The sequence below is a fragment of the Schistocerca gregaria genome, chromosome 3, assembly GCF_023897955.1.
Source record: "Schistocerca gregaria isolate iqSchGreg1 chromosome 3, iqSchGreg1.2, whole genome shotgun sequence".
Taxonomy (NCBI): domain Eukaryota; kingdom Metazoa; phylum Arthropoda; class Insecta; order Orthoptera; family Acrididae; genus Schistocerca; species Schistocerca gregaria.
In genome coordinates this window covers 104,226,117-104,249,157 of record NC_064922.1, presented here as the reverse complement: position 1 = coordinate 104,249,157, position 23,041 = coordinate 104,226,117, and the positions used below count along the sequence as shown (strand labels likewise).

Here is a 23,041-nt window from a genome sequence, read left to right as displayed (position 1 = left end):
TGGCATCGACGAAGGACTGCTACGAACATGCTAAATACACAATTTTCCAAACGATTGTCGAGAACCCTGGAAGAGACAAGTCATCACATAGCCCACGAAGTATCATTCAGCGAGCTCTCAACGTCTCAACGTTGGCTGAAGATTAGAGCATTCATAGACACTTCATACCTATCAGACAAAGCGCTGTGGTCGCTCTGGATAGTTCAAATACCATCGCCCTTCCGACTACAACTCTTATTCCATGCTAATGACAAGCTAGAAACCCATTTACGGTTGGCAGACGATGCCTGCAAAATCATTAAACATGATCAGCTCATCTCTGTGCCGATTTTATCTACACTGCCGACCGTTGACAATCCCATAGACACTTCAATTCGCAGTTTCACGCGATTCCACGGGGAGTCTCGCCAGTCGACGATCGTCATCGAAGTGCTACCTGGTGTTGGTGGTAGCAAGTCAGCTGAAGCCACCACTCCTGCTCACCCAGCCTCCAAAACGGCCTCAACCGGGTCACCGCCACAATGACAGATGCCATCCCCAATTAGCAACCACACTCCATGTATCCTCTGTGTTGGCATCACACCATCCTCGGGGATGTGGCTCAGAAGTGCAGTCCACCTTGCTTGTGGGACCCAAACTTGCACCATGGGATCAATTAGGCACATCATCTCATGGGCATTCTACAGGATACCTACGTCAGCACCTGTCATCATATAGTGAACAACTACTGACAGGCAGACTGTACGTTCGTGACTTCATCAGCGACACTCCCTTCCTCGTCGATACTGGTGCAGATACTAACTAGTGTTGTACCACCAACACTGTCTACTACACCACTGGTACCTTTCGCCGTGACTCTGCAGTGGCTAATAATTTGTTGGTCATAGCCTATGGCTTTACTCACCTTAAACTTAAATTTCAGCCAGAATTTTGTTTTTACTGGACATGTAACATGGCTGACATTGATGAATCTGTGTTAGACATAGACATTTTGCGACACTACAGACTCTCTCCAGATCTTTTGATGGCCACACTGTAATGACATTCTTCTGGTGAATACGTCGTGAGTTCCTTCATTGCAACACCTATGCATTTCAGAGTGTCAACTGCTGCCTCCCCACCACAGTTAAATGAACTGCATGTCTTACTTCTGACTTGGTAAATTCATTGCAAACAGCTCAGCCAGCAACATGACATTGCAGCTCCACGTGCGGCAAATGCATCACTGCAAGCACTTACCAACAACACATCAGCAGATCTAGGACATGCACAGACAAACGTCGCTCCACTAGCATCAAGGACACCAATTTCTACCACACATGTGCATCCAAATAACACAACTACAGTCACGCAGTCTCTGAAGGTTCACGTCGAACTGGTATCTTGCTCACATGGCGAGCAAACGTCTTCCTTCACAACAGAGAACTTGAACAACATGTCTGCCTCTGAGGCAGACCATTCCCTCTTTGCAACGGTCGAACCAGCGAGGTATGGAGCTAGCTTTACTGCTCCCGCCGAGCCTGTACAAGCCTGTGCCATGACACCCACTGCTGAGGCAGACCACTTTCCCCTCGCCGAGTCTCCGCTCCATACGGCAGTCAATCCAGCCTCTGCAACTGCGGCTGACAACCACCATATCCATGCTGCACTCAATAGGAGGCAGTCTTTGCAGCCTTCGCCACTTACACTTCAGGTCAGTCCTCTTTTTAACATGGCAGCATGTGAATTGTCACTTGGTCCAGAGTGCGTACTGCTATGTGACTGCAAATCCGGCATCCATTAAGGTTATTAGAAATGGTACCTGCCATACGCTTCATACCGCCGAAAGTCCTGCTGTCCGCACAATAGCACGCCACCTGTTGGCTGAGAAACTTGGCGCTGCAAAGAGTGCATTCAGGAATTGTTAAGCTTAGGGATTGTATTTCCTTCCGTCAGCAATTGGTCTTCACATTTTCATCTCATCCCCAAAAAGAACTCAACTTTCAGATTTTGTGGGGATTGTCATAGGCTTAATGCTTGCACCATTTTATACGATTGCCATATCCCTCACATTCAATTTTTACATTGCAATTACATGGTGCTCGGTATTCCAGCGTCATTGACTGTCGTAAGGAGTATCACCAGATTCCAACATACAAAGATGACTGCCGCCGGCCGGAGTGGCCGTGCGGTTCTAGGCGCTACAGTCTGGAACCGCGCGACCGCTGTGGTCGCAGGTTCGAATCCTGCCTCGGGCATGGATGTGTGTGTTATCCTTAGGTTAGTTAGGTTTAAGTAGTTCTAAGTTCTAGGGGACTGATGACCTCAGATGTTAAGTCCCATAGTGCTCAGAGCCATTTCAACCAAAAACTGCCTTTATAACTCCCTTTGGATTGTTCGAATATTGCTTTGTACCTTATGGACTTCAAAATGCAGCTTGGATGTGGCAATGTTTTGTGGACTTTTTATTTCTACAATTTGCATTTTGTCATGGTTATCTTGATGACATTTTAATTTTGTTCGCCTCCACTGATGAACATGAGCAGCACCTTTCCCAGATATTTTGCGTACTCCTGGATAATGGCGTTGAGATAAATGACGCCAAATCAAAGCTGTATCTAACAGAAGTTACTTTCCTAGGTCACACCATGAACTCTAAAGACATATGTCACATGTCTAAATGTGTGGCTCATTTTTCGAGCTTACCACAGCCCATCACTTTTCGTGGTCTGTTGCGTTTCTGGGACGTGATCAATTTTTTTGTGCGCCATATTCCTCATGCCGCCTCTCTTCAGACGCCTCTAACTGGCGTCTTACAATACAAGCATACCTCCGGCGATCGCAAAGTCACGTGCTCCCAAGACATGACTAGAGCATTTAATGACCTGAAAACAGCTCTAGATGATGCAGTCACGCTAGTTCATACCAGTCCCAACTAATCAATTTTAGTCTATACTGAAGCTTGCGATACCGCGATCGGCGCTGTGCTGCAACAATAGACAAGACGTCTCAGCCACTTTACTTCTTTTTAAAAATACTGTCTGCTTCTCAGTGTAAGTGGGCTGCCTTTAATAGGGGACTTCTTGCAATGTATGAAGCCATACGCTATTTTCCTGAGTACATCAGGGCATGTGACGTCACTATTCACTTGGACCAGCATTCCATTGTCGACATGCTCCGTAATGCTGCCAGTGACCGCCCTCCACAGCGCTTTCGACACATGGACTTCATCAGCCAATATATGACAGACATCCATTTTATCAAAGGCGTGGATAACACTGTAGCAGTCTACATGTCATGCAGTCATACTATCACAAGCTTCTTCAACCTGGCAGTACTCGTTCATTCACAAGCTACAGATCCTCAGGGCCAGTCACTAACTACAAACCACCTCCCTGATATCTGACCATGCTCTTTCCCTGGCGTCGCTCAACTGATCCTTTGTAATACATCGACAAACACACCTCTTCTCCTTCACGAGACCATCTTTTCTTCACAACATGGACTAACTCACTTGAACACCAGCTCGTCACTGAATGTTTCGTTTGATCAAATATTAAGAAAGACTGCCATGAGTGGACTCAAGCATGCAGTGCCAGCGGGCTAAAGCTGGTCGGCAAGTTCAGCCACCTCTTGGACACTTTGAGATTTTGAAGGGACATTTTAAACACTTATTTATGGACCTCATCAACACCATACCCCCTCTAATGGCCAACACTAAATTCTGTCCATCGCTGACTGTGTAACGAAATGGGTAGAGGCGGTCCCTTTGAACGATGTCTTGGCATATACTGTGGCTCGAGCATTCATTACCTGCTGGGTCTCCCATTTTGGTTACTTTTCATCCATCGCCAAGAATCAGGGCCCCCAGTTCATATCTTTGCTCTCTGACCACTTGTGTATTCAATATGATGCCAAGTGATTTCGTTTGACAGCTTATCGTCCATAAAGCTGAATTTGTCGAGGACTCTAATACTACTCATGACGAGGTACTGTGCTCTCCAGTCATGCAAGTCTGCTCTCATATCGCGCACATGCGCATACCACAACACATGGCACACACGCTCACACGCTTTTCTTTACAAAGATCTTGCAAGCTGTGATTTAGTCACGTTACGAGATGACTACATTCATCTGGCCCTAACTGCGCCGTGTTCAGGACCCCATCGGGTTCTCTGTCGGTCGGAAAATACAATGATGATCATGCTAAACAGCAAACCACTAACAGTCTCCCTACAGCAGGTTCAGCCAGCTTGGGTTTTTGCGAGCCGCACCTCAGACGACGAGGACTTAGAGCTCTCCCCAAATGCAGCCACAACGAGCGATTCGATTCCTGGCGAGTGTTCAGAGGCACTCCCTCCTCGCACTCCCTCCCTACTTGTCTGGGTTGTGCTAGTGCTGTGTTCCCAGCATGTGCTAGTGCTGTGTTCCCAGCAATGAAAGTGTCGCATCTGATGAATCAGCCTTACCTTTCTTCTCACTGCACACACCTTCTGGTGCCATGGTTACATTCATTGTCAACGGCTCTGCATATCCCAGCGAGGATATTTTCTTGCAGCATCATAAAGACTATTTGTTTGTTATTCAAGCACCACTACGCTCCCTTGGAGACTCTGATTGTAAGCTAACTCTCATCTAACCTTTCCAATTACACACTAACTTTGCAGACAGCTCTCTTAGAACTTCCATTGGTGAGGACAGTCTGCTTACAGTTCTATTCCGAGAGCAGTTGCTAACTGGAGACTGAACAATCGGCCCACTGTCGAGAATTTCTAACGTTTTTCTGTTTTTGCATGTGTATTTTCTCTAGCTATATGACACATTTGGCCTCGTTAATGTTACTTATTTCAGGTTGATAGGCTTTATTTAGAATCACTAAGAAGAGAAGTATGTGATGTGGAAAGGACGTTTTCCTAACCCATTTAATTCCACTTTTACTGTATTTGTATCGATAGCAAATGAATCCTTAATTCTGAAACCATTGCCTGTTTGCTTACTGGAAAGAAGCAACGCACTCAGGCCTCTCCTCCCCCCCCCCCCCCCTCCCAATCCCTCAGAGTGCGGAGCACAGGGTAGGAGCAGCGAGAGAAAGGGAGCAGTGTCAGAATAACTTTCCGCCTTTTAGTGAAACCATTAGCAATACAGGCCCATTAATGCTCCAGAGTGACAACATTACCTCCCACCCATCGTTATTCACTAAAGCCTGTGAACTACTTGTGACTACACTGGCTAAGCTTACCACAGTGGGATTAAGAGGGAAGTTAGCATTCTTTCTTTTTTTAAAACAATGGTGATGCTTCCCCAGCTAAGAAAGATAGCTGTTGTGTATTTCAGTTATTAGTATTATCGACATAAACCCTTATATATTTATCATAAATAATAGTTAAATATGTATGTAATAAGAGCATAACAAGAATCTAGTTATTGAATCTCCATGATTGGTCGGCAGCTGTGGCTGTGCTGTTCTAGGCGCTTCAGTACGGAACTTCGCGGCTGCTGCAGTCGCAGGTTCGAATCCTGCCTCAGGCATGGATGCGTATGATGTCCTTAGGTTTAAGTAGTTCTAAGTCTAGGGGACTGATGAGCTCAAATGTTAGGTCCCATAGTGCTTAGAGCCATTTGAACCATTTGCATGGTCGTAGAAGGTGTGACTGGAATGCCATGTTTTTAAGTTTCGTTGAATATCAAGTGATTTTCAATGTCCTTTTTTATGTCAAACTGTAGCTAGTTGAAGGTAATTTAAATCGAAACATCTTATAGGGCATTTGTGTGAAGAACGATTTTTCTGAAATTGATGGCTTATTATAATTGTTTAATTTAACAAAACGTTTGATAATGCTGAGTTCACTTAGCTACATCTATAGCACAATATACTGTTGATTCTTATTCCTCACATTCCATATTTTAGAGGATCCTTCAGACTGACAAAATTGTCCACAACCTAGCATTATTCCCATAAACACGTAAACAGTAAAACGAATAGGAAAGTCAGTTTCTTTTAAGAAAGTTATAGGAGATAGCTGTTGTATTTCTCAGCTATTAGTACTATCCTGATAACCGTATCCATATGCATCATAAAGTAATTGTTATCTTTGTGTTGTAAGAAGCTAACATGAATCTTTAGTTATTGAATCTACATAATCATTGCAGTGGAAGGAGTAGCTGGCAAGTTATGTTTTTAAATTTCTCTTGAACTGTCCCATGTAATTTTTTTTCTTTCTTTCAGAAACGACACTGTTCCACCAATGGAGAAGCTATTGTGCCCGCAAAATGCCGTGGGCGCTAGATGCGCAGTTGGCTGCGGGAGTATGGGGAGAGCGGCAGTCGTGGGGGATCGCTCACAGCACTGTAGGAGGGGGGGGGGGGGGGGGAGTGCCGTTCTAAACTGAAGCCTACACTCACAGTTTTGGTAAATATTAAGCGGGGCCCCTTCCACACTCACACTTCCATGGTGGCCAAAAAGATGTGCACCTCTTCTTTGATTAGTATCTAAAATGAGTTCCACCAAAAACGCAGCGATTTATTTCACCTAGTTTGTTAACCATTTGTAACTTTCAGAGAAGAGTCAGGAGTGGGGAATTTCGAGTAAAACCTACACATTTCTCTTCTTCCCAAGTTAAAATTTGCATATTTTGCCAGAACTCACCGGAGATCACTCAGTCACACCTCACTAACATGTTGTGCATACACAATCGTCACAGAATTCTGAAACAATGGTTTGTTAGGTGAGTAACTGAGGACCAGTAAAGTCAGCATCTTATGAGAAAGCTCGTCCTCGGTACAAAATAAAAGAGTAATGACTTCACTTATGTTGTCCCAAAACCCATAGAATTTCTCGTTTCACTAGTTATCGTTGGCACTTAAAAATTACATTATTTCATCATAAAAGTCTGGGATTAGTGGCATAACACGGTAGATAACGAAATTTTGCATAACAAACATACTACAAAATATTCTCTTCTTTGTGTGCTATCATTTGCCATACTCTCATTTCGATATCTTAAACCGTTTATGAAGTATAAGGAATGTTGTGGATATTTCACTTTGCCTTTATCGCTGGCGCGGTACTATCGCAAATGAGTGCACTACTTCAGATCAGTTTTCTCGATACAGAGACCTCCAACCAAGTCCAAACAAGCATTCAATATGTTAGCTAATTTTCACATACACAGTAATATATTATGTAACATGTACCAAACACAAAATCATAGCAACCCCAGTTTTTCACTGCAAACATTTTCGAATTTCGCTCAATGTTCTACTTCCACATAAATATCCTAATACCTATGATCATTACGAAATTATGGGCACATCATAAAGAACCTGACATATAAAGCTACAAGCAAAGCAAAAATGATTTTTTTTCCCTAATACACTCCTGGAAATGGAAAAAAGAACACATTGACACCGGTGTGCCAGACCCACCATACTTGCTCCGGACACTGCGAGAGGGCTGTACAAGCAATGATCACACGCACGGCACAGCGGACACACCAGGAACCGCGGTGTTGGCCGTCGAATGGCGCTAGCTGCGCAGCATTTGTGCACCGCCGCCGTCAGTGTCAGCCAGTTTGCCGTGGCATACGGAGCTCCATCGCAGTCTTTAACACTGGTAGCATGCCGCGACAGCGTGGACGTGAACCGTATGTGCAGTTGACGGACTTTGAGTGAGGGCGTATAGTGGGCATGCGGGAGGCCGGTGGACGTACCGCCGAATTGCTCAACACGTGGGGCGTGAGGTCTCCACAGTACATCGATGTTGTCGCCAGTGGTCGGCGGAAGGTGCACGTGCCCGTCGACCTGGGACCGGACCGCAGCGACGCACAGATGCACGCAAAGACCGTAGGATCCTATGCAGTGCCGTAGGGGACCGCACCGCCACTTCCCAGCACATTAGGGACACTGTTGCTCCTGGGGTATCGGCGAGGACAATTCGCAACCGTCTCCATGAAGCTGGGCTACGGTCCCGCACACCGTTAGGCCGTCTTCCGCTCACGCCCCAACATCGTGCAGCCCGCCTCCAGTGGTGTCGCGACAGGCGTGAATGGAGGGACGAATGGAGACGTGTCGTCTTTAGCGATGAGAGCCGCTGCTGCCTTGGTGCCAATGATGGTCGTATGTGTGTTTGGCGCCGTGCAGGTGAGCGCCACAATCAGGACTGCATACGACCGAGGCACACAGGGCCAACACCCGGCATCGTGGTGTGGGGAGCGATCTCCTACACTGGCCGTATACCTCTGGTGATCGTCGAGGGGACACTGAATAGTGCACGGTACATCCAAACCGTCATCGAACCCATCGTTCTACCATTCCTAGACCAGCAAGGGAACTTGCTGTTCCAACAGGACAATGCACGTCCGCATGTATTCCGTGCCACCCAACGTGCTCTAGAAGGTGTAAGTCAACTACTCTGGCCAGCAAGATCTCCGGATCTGTCCCCCATTGAGCATGTTTGGGACTGGATGAAGCGTCGTCTCACGCGGTCTGCACGTCCAGCACGAACGCTGGTCCAACTGAGGCGCCAGGGGGAAATGGCATGGCAAGCCGTTCCACAGGACTACATCGAGCATCTCTACGATCGTCTCCATGGGAGAATAGCAGCCTGCATTGCTGCGAAAGGTGGATATACACTGTACTAGTGCTGACATTGTGCATGCTCTGTTGCCTGTGTCTATGTGCCTGTGGTTCTGTCAGTGTGATCATGTGATGTATCTGACCCCAGGAATGTGTCAATAAAGTTTTCCCCTCCCTGGGACAATAAATTCACGGTGTTCTTATTTCAATTTCCAGGAGTGTAGTTTCTGAAAAATCTCTTGAGAAAGATTGCAGTGCATGCGCGTCACTCTGTCATCGCCGACCGGCCGCAAGGTGGCAAAGGTTGTCGACTTCCCCTCCTGGACAAACGGGTAAACTCGTCCAGCACTTTGGTCGAAAACTGGTCACTGCACGTCGGTTACAATATCCTATGCGACCTGTACTACTGATAGTCGAATATTTGTCCTGCTGGTGATTTCCGTCTGTCCATTGGAGACTTCATTGGTATTAGCAAGGAGACAGGCATCAGGATTATTAAAATGATGCTTATGACAGCGGTCACCATTGACAAGAGACAGTTTTTTTATTATTTCATTTCTCTGGTGCAATTAAATAAAACGTAAGTAAACAATTTTACATGGATTAATATATTTTTATTCTGAAACATTTGTTTTAATTTTTATTTACTGATCCAAATTTTGAGCTTTATGATGCTCCTCTTTTTCAACGAGCACAGTTCTTCCTACCCTCTCTGTTCTTGTCAAGCTCCTGCAACTCTACTAATTATTTCAAATTGAAAACAGGTATTTTTATTCTGAAAACAAAACTGACAAATCTAAGCTGAGATGACTGTACAAAAGAAGGATAAACACAGTGAAGGCGTCGTGCCTCCACTTACTTCCTCTTCCCTCCCATATCACATATAACTACTGGAGATGATTGCACAAGCCAAAATTATGTATCAAATAGTTACTGTTCTTCAAACATTTATGGTGAGATACAATAACAACAGTCTCCAGTTTGACATGTGCCATAGTAACGTTTATTACCTAGGATTATAAAAAAGATAACGATTTCTTATTGTAAAATTGTAAAATCGGCATATTATTTTTCATATATACCCTCGATATAATTAATAATCACCACATCATAGAAACAGGAACTGCAAAAGTGGATGCACAAATGGTGTTCAATAATTCAGCAAGGGTATTTTCTGTAGAACTTCCATTGCTACTGCAATGATTTTTACCATTCTAAGGTGTAAATACAACAGGAAGCTAGCCAGTAATACCTCTCAAAATTTTCAGTCAAATTAATCTGAAAGATGTCTGTGTTGTCACAGTTTGATGGAGAGACTGAAAAGACCAGCTATTTCAAACAACAGACAGCGTTTCACAGTTTCTTGTACATTATGTACCTATTTACAATTTGCCATCTACCATACAGCTACATTTGATGGAACACTATCGTGTATAGAAACATTGCATCTGAATCGACTGGCTGTGGTGTCCTGTTGACAACTTTATCAAATCATGTATTTTCATAACACACAATTTGGTGCTGACATTCCTCATATGGGGCGCCACCAACATGTAACCTCTGTTACCTTTTCTAGGCACAATAGTTACGTGTTTCTTTCTTTTTCGTTTTTTAATAGTACCTCTGCTGTAGCTGCTCTGTCGATCTATGTGAAGTTATTTGCGAACAGAATCTGGTAATATATTTTCTCATACTTTATTCAGAAATCTAGACAGATCTCTTACTGGTCAAACGACATACCTGACCCTTTCACTAATTTCAAGATGGATTGTTATATTTTTACATGCATAAGTATCCTAACAATTTACTTAAAAGTTTTGTCCTTATACTTTCTTTGAATGAGACTACAGCAGTTTTTGTGTTTGCTGCTACACTCTTGATCTCATTTACGGTATCTATGAGCCTCAAAGTGTTCTCAAGCAAATACTTTTGCGATCTGGCACGCTTATTACTCATGTTTGACACGCTGCAGATGACGACTAACAAGGGAAACTCCCCACCACACCCTCCTCAGATTTGGTGGTAACAGGGCCCAGTGGACAGTCTGTCAAAAACAACACAGATCAAGCACGAAAACAGGAAGAAGGTGTACTGAACTGTGGCAGAAAAAGGAAAATAGAAGTAGTGAATTGTCCAAGATCAACAAGTGCAAGATCGAGCGAGTTTCAGTGAACGAGGTGTCGGGGTCATGTGGTCATGATGTTGGACTGGAATGGTAGAACCGGGTTCAAATCTCCCTCATGCCCCACTTTTTTTCACTCTATTATTAACTGTGCATCTGATCATTGACGTCTTTTCACTGTATTCAAATGTGTGACTATATCGTGGTATAACGTCCGTTTGTAACAGCAATGTGTAATGAATTGACCACCATACGTGCATACCTTCTCCATCTGTTCTATAGGAGTACCACATGTTGTACCTCTTGCGTTCCGTTGTGGAGGTTTTGACTCTTCAATTCCAATTCTTGTTTTCATGTTTGAGAGAGGTCTATGAGGTACTCACCTGCTGCCACTATTCATCACATTTAATTGTGATGGTAACATATTTTTACACATGACTCATATGTTAAACCATAGTATAGCATGAAAATTGCCAAGACTAAAGAAGGAGAATAGACACACCAATGACCAGACGGACAGTTCATAAATTTGTGAAAAAAAGGGGCCATGAGGGAGGTTTGAACACGATCTCCAGCTTCATAGTCCAACACCGTGACGATGTAACCACGACGCCGGCGTTATTGCGAGTCGCTCGATGTTGCACGTCTTAAACTTCGACCGCTCACCGTTACTTTGCTTCTTTTTTAAAGTTCAGTGAACCTTCCTCTTGTTTTCGTGCTTGGTCTGTGTTCAGATTTTGACATACACTGGGTCTTTTTACCATTAAATCTGAGGGAGTGAGATTGGGAGTTTCCCTTGTAAGAAAATATGAAATGACGCACACAAAATACCCAGTGTGCTCTTCAGTTGTTGTCAACTTAAGTAGACATGAATGCTATTTCGGAAATAACTGGGGAATAAAATGGCTTCGTACAACACGCAGTCCAGGTTAACCTGTGGTTAGCCTATTCCTCGCTTAGCTATCTCTAGACTTGTCCTGACAGTGTACAAACGGCCAAATATGTTATTCACATAAGCATTACAATTTACAGCTGTCGCGCATACACGATAGAAATAATGAACAAGAAGCATTCGCAAACAGTAATCTGCTAATGTTTTGGGCTATTTAAGATGGCGGCAAGTACCACCCACTCGGCTTCAAAACAAAGTCTATAGCCCCATCTCCCTTCTTCTTTTTACCCTCATCGGTCTGCTGTGATTTCCGTGCTCTGTTGGTAACATTGTCGTTGCTTAGGAAGCGCCATGTTTGAAATGAAAAGAGTGGCTGCTGGAATAAACAAACACTCTGAGCACTTTGCTGTTAACAAAATCAGAATCATTGCTTGGAGTAACTCAAACATGGGATACTAAAATAAGAAAGGATTATTTCATAAAGATTTTCTATTCTGGTGCAAAAGAACGAGCTAGTGAGTGCAGAAGAAAACGAACACTAACGAGGAAATTACTGTTTTTATGTTTCTTCTGATGGTAGCAGGTACCTTTCCAAAAAATAGTTCAGTTAGGCCTTGAAAATCGTACTGTTGTTGTTTCTTGCTTATTATAGAATAATTAAATATAGGAACATTCAATTTACCAAGACACAAGAGAAACAAAAATGCAGGTTTATATATTGTGGTATGACAGGATAAATCAAAAATCTCTTTTGACGAGATATACACGTGACCTTTTTGTAGGTTGTATATGATGTGAGTACCAGTCATTACCAATGGTAGATAAGTTACGACTAAATTGACTTTGTCATATGACAATAGACAAAACAACTACAACAATAGAGTGGGCGTTATTGTAATCTTACAAAGTACGACCAGAATCTGACATATGTCGTAGGCTGTGGTGGGCACCTCTGGCAAACAGTCTTGTGTCTTGATTAGTCGACAGTGCTGCCCTTGATTACTGGTGTTGTGGTGGTAACTTCGATGTCCCTTCCCGTATGTGTTATAGTTAAGCTTCACATGAATAATGAAGTTGAACAGACATTGACCGTAAACTATCATAACTCCACATTGACATGGGTTTACAAGGTCCATTTTTTGCCAGAATTGTGAAAGGTTGCTGATGACCATGCTAATTAGCACCTAACAGTTTTAGATCCAATCCTTTTCGCCAGAAGTAATTATCCACACTGCTTTCATGTGTAACTGCAACACATTCATGCATCCTGCAGAATAGACCCATAGAATGAAATGATAGCTGATGCAACTGGGAAATGAGGCATAGTTATTTTTTAGTAGGTATTGTTCTGTTACAGTGCCTTTAGGTTTCCTCAGAAGGTAGAAGTTTTATGTCTTTCGCAAACACTACACTCAAGGTAACATTTTCACTTTCGCCATTCACAATAAGCCTGGTTTTCAACGGCTGAGACATTTTCTCATTTGGTGTTATCACTGTTATTTGATAACATAGCACTTACACAGTCAAACTTATCAAAATTTACGGCATGATGTCTCACTGTAAATGCATATTTTTCTAACTTTAAAATTGAAGCAATCACTGTGTCTTGCTTCCTGTTCATCACTGTATTTTGAGTCTTCACTCTGTTAATTATCTTAATTTTTTGCATATGATTTTTTGTGTTCATGCTCCATATGGCTGACAAGACCATGTTATGATGTGTCGTAGTATGAATTATGAAACTGTGAATTTGCTTCAGAGGTGCAAAGACTATCTAAACGTCACCTTTGTAGTTTTAATGTCTCATAATGACACTGCCGACCACCTTAAAGGATTTTATTCAAATACAGATGAGGTTCTTAATACACAAGGCGTAACTTCATTTGAGAACTGTGTGCTGTTTATTAGTAAGTCTTATGTACTAAATCTTCTGATGGGTGTGAGTGAGAAACCTCAAATATGTTAATACAGTCAGGTGCCTAAGCAAAATGACCAAGATATCTGATACATTATTCCTGTTGCACTTTTATTGGGCCTCTAATCATTTCCAATTTGACCATGGGTGCACCTTTATTATTCAGAATCACCTGTGCTACTAAATGCTGCATATCAAAATTAGGCAGGGTTGAGGTAGGTATGGATAAAAAGCAGCTCCTATGTTGAATGCAGAGGGTGATGAGCCCCACTTTCTGCCTCGATGCAGCTTTTGGCATTGGGCATGCATTAGTCATGTCTGTGTCACAGATGCCAATACTCCATGCTTTTCGTCGACCTACTCTGGATTCTAACATGCATCTTAATAACATGCAAGATGTGTGGAGATTTTAGGTCATGGATGTAGCTAGTTGTTACGAAAAAAATTTAACATTATTTGGTGGTACTGAATAACACCACATTACTCTGCTGATGGAAGGAAATAAAAATATTTAGAATTTTCTATCATAATAATTCTACACCTTCAGTTTTAGTAGACAGATTATTTGATTTTTTAAGTGACTTGATATGCCAAACCATGCAATGCTAGAAGCTTCATCTGAACAGAGACATGGTGAGTTTTGGTATCACTTAAGATGTTGAAATTTCACTCTGTGTATTTCAAGCCCTTGGTTTGTGCAATGATTACCATTTACATATAAATAAAAGGTAGGTGTGCGAAGTCTTTTAGTTGCTTTATTGTTGAGAATGTATCAAGTACATGAGTTGTCTCTCTATTAAAGAAAAGGAATGCAGAAAATGCTAAAAAACTAAATTAAAAATAGTAGGACCAGATATGAAAGACACACTAATGAGATACCGGAATGAATACAGCCTTCTTAATGAAACACAGTTGATTTCTAAAATAGCACAAGTACAGTATCAGCCATGACAGACTTTACATCAGAAGTACTGTACTTGAAGCTCTTGATAAGGAAGACTGTACTACAGGCAAATTTTTAAACCTGTCTCAGGTTTCTGACACTGTTGACAACAAAATACTACTAAACAAATTAGGAACATTATAGCTGACAGTCGCAGTGGGCTGGTCACAGCAGTTCCGCATGTCTATTGTAATCTGTCGCACTATGTGATTTTGTAAATCTCTGTGGCAACGCCTCAGTGTTGCCGGAGTTCTGTAGGCAGCTATTATTTTATTTGCCTGCAGCTGTTTGTACTCAGTACTTGAAAGCTGGCGAAAGCGCTGCCAGCTGTTATAGTTCAGTTTACGCCAACTCGACTATAGGTATGAGAGAGAGAGAGCTAATAGGGGGGCCAGTCATACCCGGAAAATAGAGTCAAAAGATAGAGATGGCGAATACTTCCAATGCTGATAAATACTCAGTGAAATAAGTATCAGAGCCAAAATTGTATTGACAGGACAATATTTTGTGATTATTTTTAGTCATAATAAAAGTGAATAGCTTTGCAGATAGTGTAAGACATGGAGAAAAATTCTCTTTTGCTGATTAAAGCAACAATATAGTCACTGCTTTCCTAGTAGGAAACTGGAAACTTAAGGATGTTCACAGTTGGGTAGAGTGTAATGAACTGATGCTGAACATAAGGAAAAGGATAGCATAAACTTCAGCTTCAAGAGGGTAAACAACTCTGTCACATTAAACACAAGTGATAAATCTTTAAACTCATTTCTTAGCTTTGTGGTTGTTCTCTTTGGATCAAGTGCATAAAATGTTGACATAATTTTCAAACAGCTGAAATGCCCCTTAAGAATAAAAACCAAAAGTAGCAGTCAGGCTCATTATAAAAAACGTTAAATAAATTGGTATCCTTACGATAGTAAATGAATGGAGCTGTCACTCAGTGTGCACATCAGGAGAAATATTAGTCAGTTCTACATATGATTGTGGAGGAAGATTCATTTGGACTCACATATACTAACGAAGACTAAATGAAAAATTGAAATACATTGACTAAAAAAATGCAGTCAAAATATACCCCTTCAGTGATGCATACTACACAGATAAAGGTTGCTTAGAAAACTAAGAGCATGGATTGATTAAAAAAAGGTGCCAACTAAAATACCCTTGCTACATTGTAATTTATATTTATTTGTAGTCTCCAATTTAGATCATAAAAGTTATTTATTAACACTTGTTTATTATACTGATACAGAAAATAAATGATGTATTCTTTGTAAGTATGCAGATCCTACGCTTGTCCAGAACTACAAATGACGTAATCAGCAGTAGCATAACTTGAATTGTTGTAGTGAAAACCACTTGTAGGAGAGGCTGAAAATAATCAGTTTGTTGAATGGTATCACAGCCCACCAAAATAGAAGTTAATAGTGGTAAGTGGACACAACTATACACAACTCCCAAGCAAGCTCATTCATATGTAATAGGGTAAAACTATTGGAGAGCCTGATGCAGAGATCAGATCCTGCTACTAGGTCATAGCCAGACGTCAGGTGCTGATCATTGAACTGCATGATCAGCTCCTGTGTCATCAAACTACAAGTGCCAAAACCAGGCAATGGCCCAGCACCACATAATCAGTGCGGTTTGGCTGACCTACTGCCAGTTATGCCACACCTTCTGGATATTGACATACACCAGATGCTTGGAAACGACCCAAAAACACTGATATTACTGTGGAATCAGGAGGGGGAAGCTGTATTTAACTACGGCGCAACCAGTTCATCATCATTTGACTAGCTGGGCAGAAACTGATGTCCAGTTTGTATCAGTTGGAGCCATAGCTTAACTCTGCTTCCACGGGGTCACAAACAAGCGATATCTGCCTGTCTGTCCAGCCTGGGCAGACAACACTGTGCCACCCTTCTCCAGTTGGCAGCTACAGGTTGACCCCGGCCAGTTCCCTGGCTGTGCCAATGGTCTTGGTTGATGCCCTTGGCTGCATCCTGTTGTATCAGCTCACCTCACATACTAGAGGCACTAGCGCGACATAGTGTCTCCTGGACAGTACATTTGCACCATTTGTCATACACAATTGCCTACAGCTGCGGTGCTGGAATATTATGAAAAGAATGAAATGCACTTGAATGGCAGTAGTAGCTGGATGGAATAATTAAAGACTTGTTCATGTTCCGGGAAGAATCAGGTTGAATGAATAAAGTACTGTGTATATGTCCACTGCTAATTGATCTGCCACTTCCCAAAACGTTTACCGCGACACTAAAATCATCTGCGGACCTTACTACACCTGCAGGAAGACTCAGACCCATCATGATGAGCAAAAACTGCTCATTTTTCACTCTTGTTCCTAGACAACTATCCCTGGCCTTCTGCTTGGAAAACAACAAGACCAGGAATAACCAACGTAGTGCAAATTTGTTGCCCATAGTTCAGTTAGCTATGGAGGGGGTTTACGTCAGATAGTGAACAGAAGTGAGTTTGGACCTATGGCTGCTTGGCCATAAAAGGCCAGCTGGTGTGCTCATGTGACTTCCTAACTGGAGATGCAAGCCCGCTGGATGCAGGTGTAGCGAGGTGTATCGATAATGTGGCATCATCTATTGATATGTCCAGACAGATAGGAGAGGAGATATGGGGAAGCACGAGGCAGCAGGGTTATTGGTGCGAATTTATCTGCAAATACAAACCGAACGAGGTAGTGTATTAGTTAAGACACTGGTCTCTGATTTGGGAAGACAGAATTTCAAGCCCTGTCTGGTCATCGCGAGTTCGGTTTTCCTAAATTATTTCAGGCAAATCCCATCAGCATTCCTTCAACAAGATCATGGCTGAAGACTGTCTTGTACGTGGTCAGGGTTGTCATCTCTGTTTGGGAAAAGGCATGATTGTTGGATACACCCAGTCTTCAAAGATCCTGGTATAATGGAAACTGCTCATATATTCCTCTGTGACTACTAAAAGTCAAAGTTATTTCTGCCTGAACATACCTTTTCATACCATTCCATACAAAATTACTTGTGTTATGAACATGCTACTTGCTGCATCAGTTAATCTCTAAAATTATGAGATAGCATTGTTAGCCAGTAATTATCTTCGGTGGCCAGAATTCTTAGTACTGCTGATAGAAATGTACAAAAGTACAAGAAAGTGTCCTAATTTTTGCAACTGTTAATTTCCTTTGCAAACTGAAAGGAGGATTGCTTGGGGAAGGTTAAAGAGGAAGGGCAGATCACTCAGATCATAAGATGAGTGGAAGAAACCTGTTGTGAGGATGAGAGAAACAAAGTTAATCTCGAGATCCCCTCATCATCACAATGGTAGTTTCAAAAGCTATGATAATTTTGTCATATTTTTCTTATTTGCTTATCAGCAGTACTAAGTGTTCCATTTCTGGACCGTAGTTACTGGGTAGCTGTACATTCTTATAATTTTCTCAGTTGACTTTTCCTTTTTATATATTAGTTAATATGTTACTGCATCTCCGTCAATCCTCCGCAAGCCACCTTACAGTATGTAGGTTCTCTCTTCTCTGTTTCATTTCTGAATAATCAGTGGGCAAATGAGTGTCGATAATCTTTTCTATCAGCTCTAATTTCTCTGATTTTTTCATCACAATAATTTTGCGAGATTCGTGTGGGGCATCGACGCATGTGATTTCAGAGGTTGTGTGTCCATACAGTTCACAGGCCACCTGGGTCTGGCCCCTGGTGTGCTCTGTTGAGCCACTAAAGAAACATTATTATTTAAGTGATCACAATTGCTCCATAAATCGTGTTTGTTCTTTGTATAGCAAACTTGATGACGAGTGGTGGTTATGTTTTCTCTTAATGTTAGCGTATGTGCTAAGTCATGCGACGAATGTCTCAATGGAAGGAATACTCCAATGTATCATTGCCCAGTAGCACACTTTTTCAGAGCAATAGCAGAATCTCGCCACTGCTTTACATCAAGTGGTATCAGCGTGTTCACGGCAGGCTACTCTCCCATCAGTGCAAGCATCACCCTTTCTGGCATGCAATCAATCGGCTGAAGATTGGGACTCCTACAAGGCATGGTTATGCCAAAATCCCCAGATTTTTCACGTGGGCGTTGAAAAGCTAAATAGGGCTTTCTTTCTTTCCTAGCTTTCGCCATACACTTATCAGTTGTGCCAACTTGTGCCTTTGCAAGAACCAGCCAGCATATTGTTTGCTGAAATGTGCAAGCTCCTCTCAACCTATTGCAGTGCAGAATGCATTTCATTGTAATGCGTGTAGAATTTTACTGTTGTCAGAAATGCTCAGACCAATCTTACAAAGATTGGGCTGCGGGAGCACCTGGGTTGAGCCCTCAGGTAAATTTTTCACTAGTACCCATCACGAATCCTACGCTGATCACATAGTGCATGGTGTATTATTCTTCTGGCTGTGGATAGGGAAGTCTGTGAAAAAGCAATTCAGTGTGAGAATCCAATGCTTACAGATATGCTCAATCTATCACTGTCCTGTGATGTGGCACAGGCCGCAGGCGATCAGGATGCTGCATGTCAGGAGGTATCAGAAGTCGTGAAGTCAACCCCTGTTAGGCATGCTGCAAGTGTTCAAGATGACAGGGTAGCTTTTGCAGCAGTACAACCTTGCACTCAGCGTCACATGCGGCAGTGGCAGTTACGGCCACAGCACGTACTACTTCATCCAACATGCTGTGTGCCCTAAGCATTGTGCGGTGAGCAAGTGTCAAAGGAAGGCCACATTGCATTGGTGTGTAATTCCTCTTCAAACATGGTGGACACAATGGTACCGATGGACAAATATATATCTCAACAAGGACTGTTTCCCTGAATAAATTGTGTATTGGCTTGCTAATGTGTAATGAGCCACTAAAAATGTAAGTGTACACAGAAGCTGCAGTGACTTTATTAAATGCACAAATGTACCTGGGCTTGGACTCCCCTTGGATCACACAGGTTTTACAGAAGTTGGTTAGCTGCAATAAACAGCAGATTCTGATCCTAGGTCAGTTCTCTGTTCCTGTCACTTTCAAGTCTGTTTTTCACCCTGTCACTTTGTTGTAGATCATTCCTATACTGCAGATCTGTTCAGGTTAAATACGTTTAATGCTTTCCATTTCTCCATTGCCGATGAGGTACATTCTTGGGCTCAATTGTGCTACTGGTTTTCAGCCCAACATTATCATGAAAGAGTCTGCTCGCCCTCATTTTCCTCAGGTGCGAGTCACGCTGCGCGACTCTGTCAAGGCCAAATTAGGCCATTTGATGTCACTCGATGTCATTCGGCTTATTTCCTCCAGTGAATGGGCTGCACCACTGGTCATCATTAAGAAATCTACCGGTAAGCTTCGCCTCTGTCGCGTCTTCAGTGTCATGATTGATGTACAGTTCATGATAAATACCTACCATTTGCTATGCCCTGACAAGTTGCTAGCAAAAGTGTCAGGTGGCCACTACTTTTCCAAGACTGATTTTTCGGAAGTGTACCTCCAGCTCCCCATGGATGAGGTCCACTAAGTGTCTGTATCAATATCAGTGCTTGCCTTTTGGTGTCTCTAGGAGGCTCACAATTTTCAGCATTTTTTAAGGACAGCTGATAGTCTCTGTACCTGGCTGCATCAGTTACAATGACAATATCATTATTTCAGGTGTTTCCACTGAAGACCACCTTCTCTGTTTTGCAGTCTACGGGTCTCAAGTGCAGTCTTACCAAATCTGAAATTTTTCAGCCGTCAATTGAGGTTTTTCGCACAGGGGTCAAACAATTGCGTCACCATGTCGAAGTAATTGTGGCTTTTCAGTGGCCAACGTCCGTTAAGGAACTGCGTGTTTTTCTAGGTAAAGTTGCATACTACCATAAGATCTTACCAGATGCATCAACTATCGCCTAACACCTTCACATGCTTTTCCATACGAATGAGCCTTTTTTCTGGTCCCCAGCTTGTGATTGAATTTTCGCTTTGCTAAAATCTAATTTCCACTCTGCCCTGTGTCTGGCTCCTTTTCGGTCGAGTCAGCATCTCATGTTGGCTACAGATGCATCTCAGCACTGTCTTGGCATGCATTAATGCACAGATACACAGACTGGTATGAACGACCCATTGTGTATGTTTCTAAGACTTTAACTCCTGATAAGCAGTGGTATTATCAGACTGAAAAGGAGGATTTAGTGATTGTGCTTACCCTCAAGAAATTTCAGTTCTTCTTGTATGGTTCTAAGTTCCATTTAATCACGGATCACAAGCTGTTGGCTACTCTTTTTAGCCCTTCAGCTTCTGTGCTGGACAGGGCAGTGCACTGTTTGCAGTAATGGACTCTATTCCTCTCCTGTTATCACTATTAGATCCATTACAGGGCCAACGGCACAACACGCCAACGTCGATGCTGTATCTTACCTTCAGATCAGTCAGAACCCAGCATTCGATCAGGATGAGTTGCTTTGTTTCTATTTGGATACTGAGAACTGGATCACGGTCGATGGTTTTCCCATCACTAGTGCCATGATAGCATCGGCCATTGCTGCAGATCCCGTACTTAGATGGATCCTCTCTTTTGTGCAGCACCGTTGCCCGGCAAAGCCCATGGGCTTTGCCTTGGATACCTTGTGTAATTAATTCTCCCACCAGCACCATCTTTCTATGTTTGACAGGGTTCTTTTGTTATCTATGGAGGACGCTGCTCCCAGGGTTGTGATTCCTGCTTCCTTACACTGTAATGTACTGTAGCTTCTGCATGTCAGTCATTGGGGGACCTCTCGTACTAAAGCTTTGGCCTGCTGACATGTTATTGGCTTGGTATAGCTGGGGCATTATGCGGCTTGTCGTCACTTTCTCTCACCTGTTCAGCAGCAGGTGGTAATGCGGGCGTCATTCTCCCCTTGGCCAACACTGCATTGCCTGTGGGAACATCTAAATGTTGATTTTGCTGGGTCCTTCCTAAATCAGTATTGGCTCATTGTACTGGATGCCTATTCCAAGTTTATCTATGTGGTGTGTTGTCGTAATGTCTGTGGCAACCACTATTTCTGCCCACTGTAAGACTTCACAATTGAAGGACTTCTGTATACCATTGTTACTGATAATAGCCCCCAGTTTGTTTCTTGAGAATTTGTATCTTTTTGTCAGGCTGGTGGTGTTCGCCATCTCACAGAACCCCCCATTTAATTCTCAATCTAATGGTGAGTCCAAATGCATGGTTCGTACATTTAGAACTCAGATGTGGAAATATGAATCTAGCAGGTCCCTTTAAGGGGCTCTAGACCATTTTTTGAGTTCCTACCATTTCACTCTGGTGGGGTACGAGGTTGGCAGAGCAGCTACATGGATGCCCACCATGAATCCTGCTTCACCTGCTGCATCCAACACTATGTCCACTGGCTCTGCAGAGGTTGCACTTGTCTGGGCTCATGGTTTCAGCTGCTGGCCAAGCTGACTTCCTACCGTCATTGAGTGTCGCGGGGACTGGCACCTGTGTGTTGTACACACTCCTGACAGGCAAATGTCCCATCACTTTCTCCAGCTGCAGCTGTGCAGAGCAGGATCTGTTCCGAAGGGCCCACTGCCTCATGTGCACCCACTGCTGCTGATGCCTGTTTCTGTGTTGCAGACAGCCCAACTTGCACTGCAGCGAGTGTTGCTGCCTGGCAGATTGCTGTCTGGGTTTCCAACCTCTGCTCCCAGTCCTTGACTGCCATCGCCGGTGAAGACCTGGCTCCACCTGACACAGCAGCTGTCGCTGCTGTCTCCATTGCTGGGTCCTGTGCGGCCGTTGTCTCCAATGCACCCACTGACGCCTGCAGCACCATCCGCTAATCTCGAAAAGGATGTTGGTATGGAGATGCTGTTCCTGGATGTGCCATACAGCCTCTTACTGAGATGGTGTGTCAAACCGCCCCTTCATCACTTCCTTCCCTGCTTGCCAGTGCTTGCGCAGTGCATGCTTCAGCAATTGCCATCGTCGGGTGATGAAATGGATGCCAATTCCATCGTTGGTGTTTTCCATGACTCTTAATGTCAGTGCTTTTTTCATGGTACTAGTGCTTTTTCAGTACCAGTACCTTTTTTATACCAGTACCTTTTTTTGGTACCAGTGTCTCTTTTTCCATGCATTTTTTATGTACCATCTATTTTTCTGGTATTTATGCATGCGGTTTTCCTGCCCCTGAAAGGGAGGAGTGATGTACCTTCAATCATGACGCGTGTAATTTCAGAGATCGTGCGTCCATACAGTTCACAAGCCCACTTATAGAGGGCGTCTGGGTCAGCCCACTCTGATAATAAAATTAAAGCAATTTGGTATATTATTGAAAGGGAAACTGGGCAACCAAGAGCACAGGAAGACTTTGGTGCCGTAAAACTGAATGACAAGTGTACTAACAAACAATCTGAAATTGAAAATATTTTCAATAATCATTTTTTAAATGTTGTGGAGAAAATAGGATCTAGATCTTCACTAGAAGAGGCAAGGCTACTAATAGAAGAGACCATACCTGTGCAGTTTGAAACAACTGTAATTCCACCAACCTCTCCCTCTGAAATCAGTAAAATAATACACTCACTGAAAAGTAAAAGCTATTACGGAATTGATGGCATTTCCAGCAAGGTACTTAA

The 23,041-nt window shown here is 43.0% G+C and overlaps 1 protein-coding gene across 1 annotated transcript in view; it reads left to right on the top strand.

Annotated features, from left to right (window-relative positions):
• Nucleotides 1–11,969: 11,969 nt before the first annotated feature.
• LOC126354084 (epidermal growth factor receptor substrate 15 homolog) overlaps nt 11,970–23,041 on the top strand; it is a 149,376-nt gene continuing 138,304 nt past the window's right edge. The window contains exon 1 of the mRNA XM_050003464.1: nt 11,970–12,150. The gene's annotated coding sequence lies outside the window, so the exon portion shown is untranslated. The remainder of the gene's footprint in view (nt 12,151–23,041) is intronic.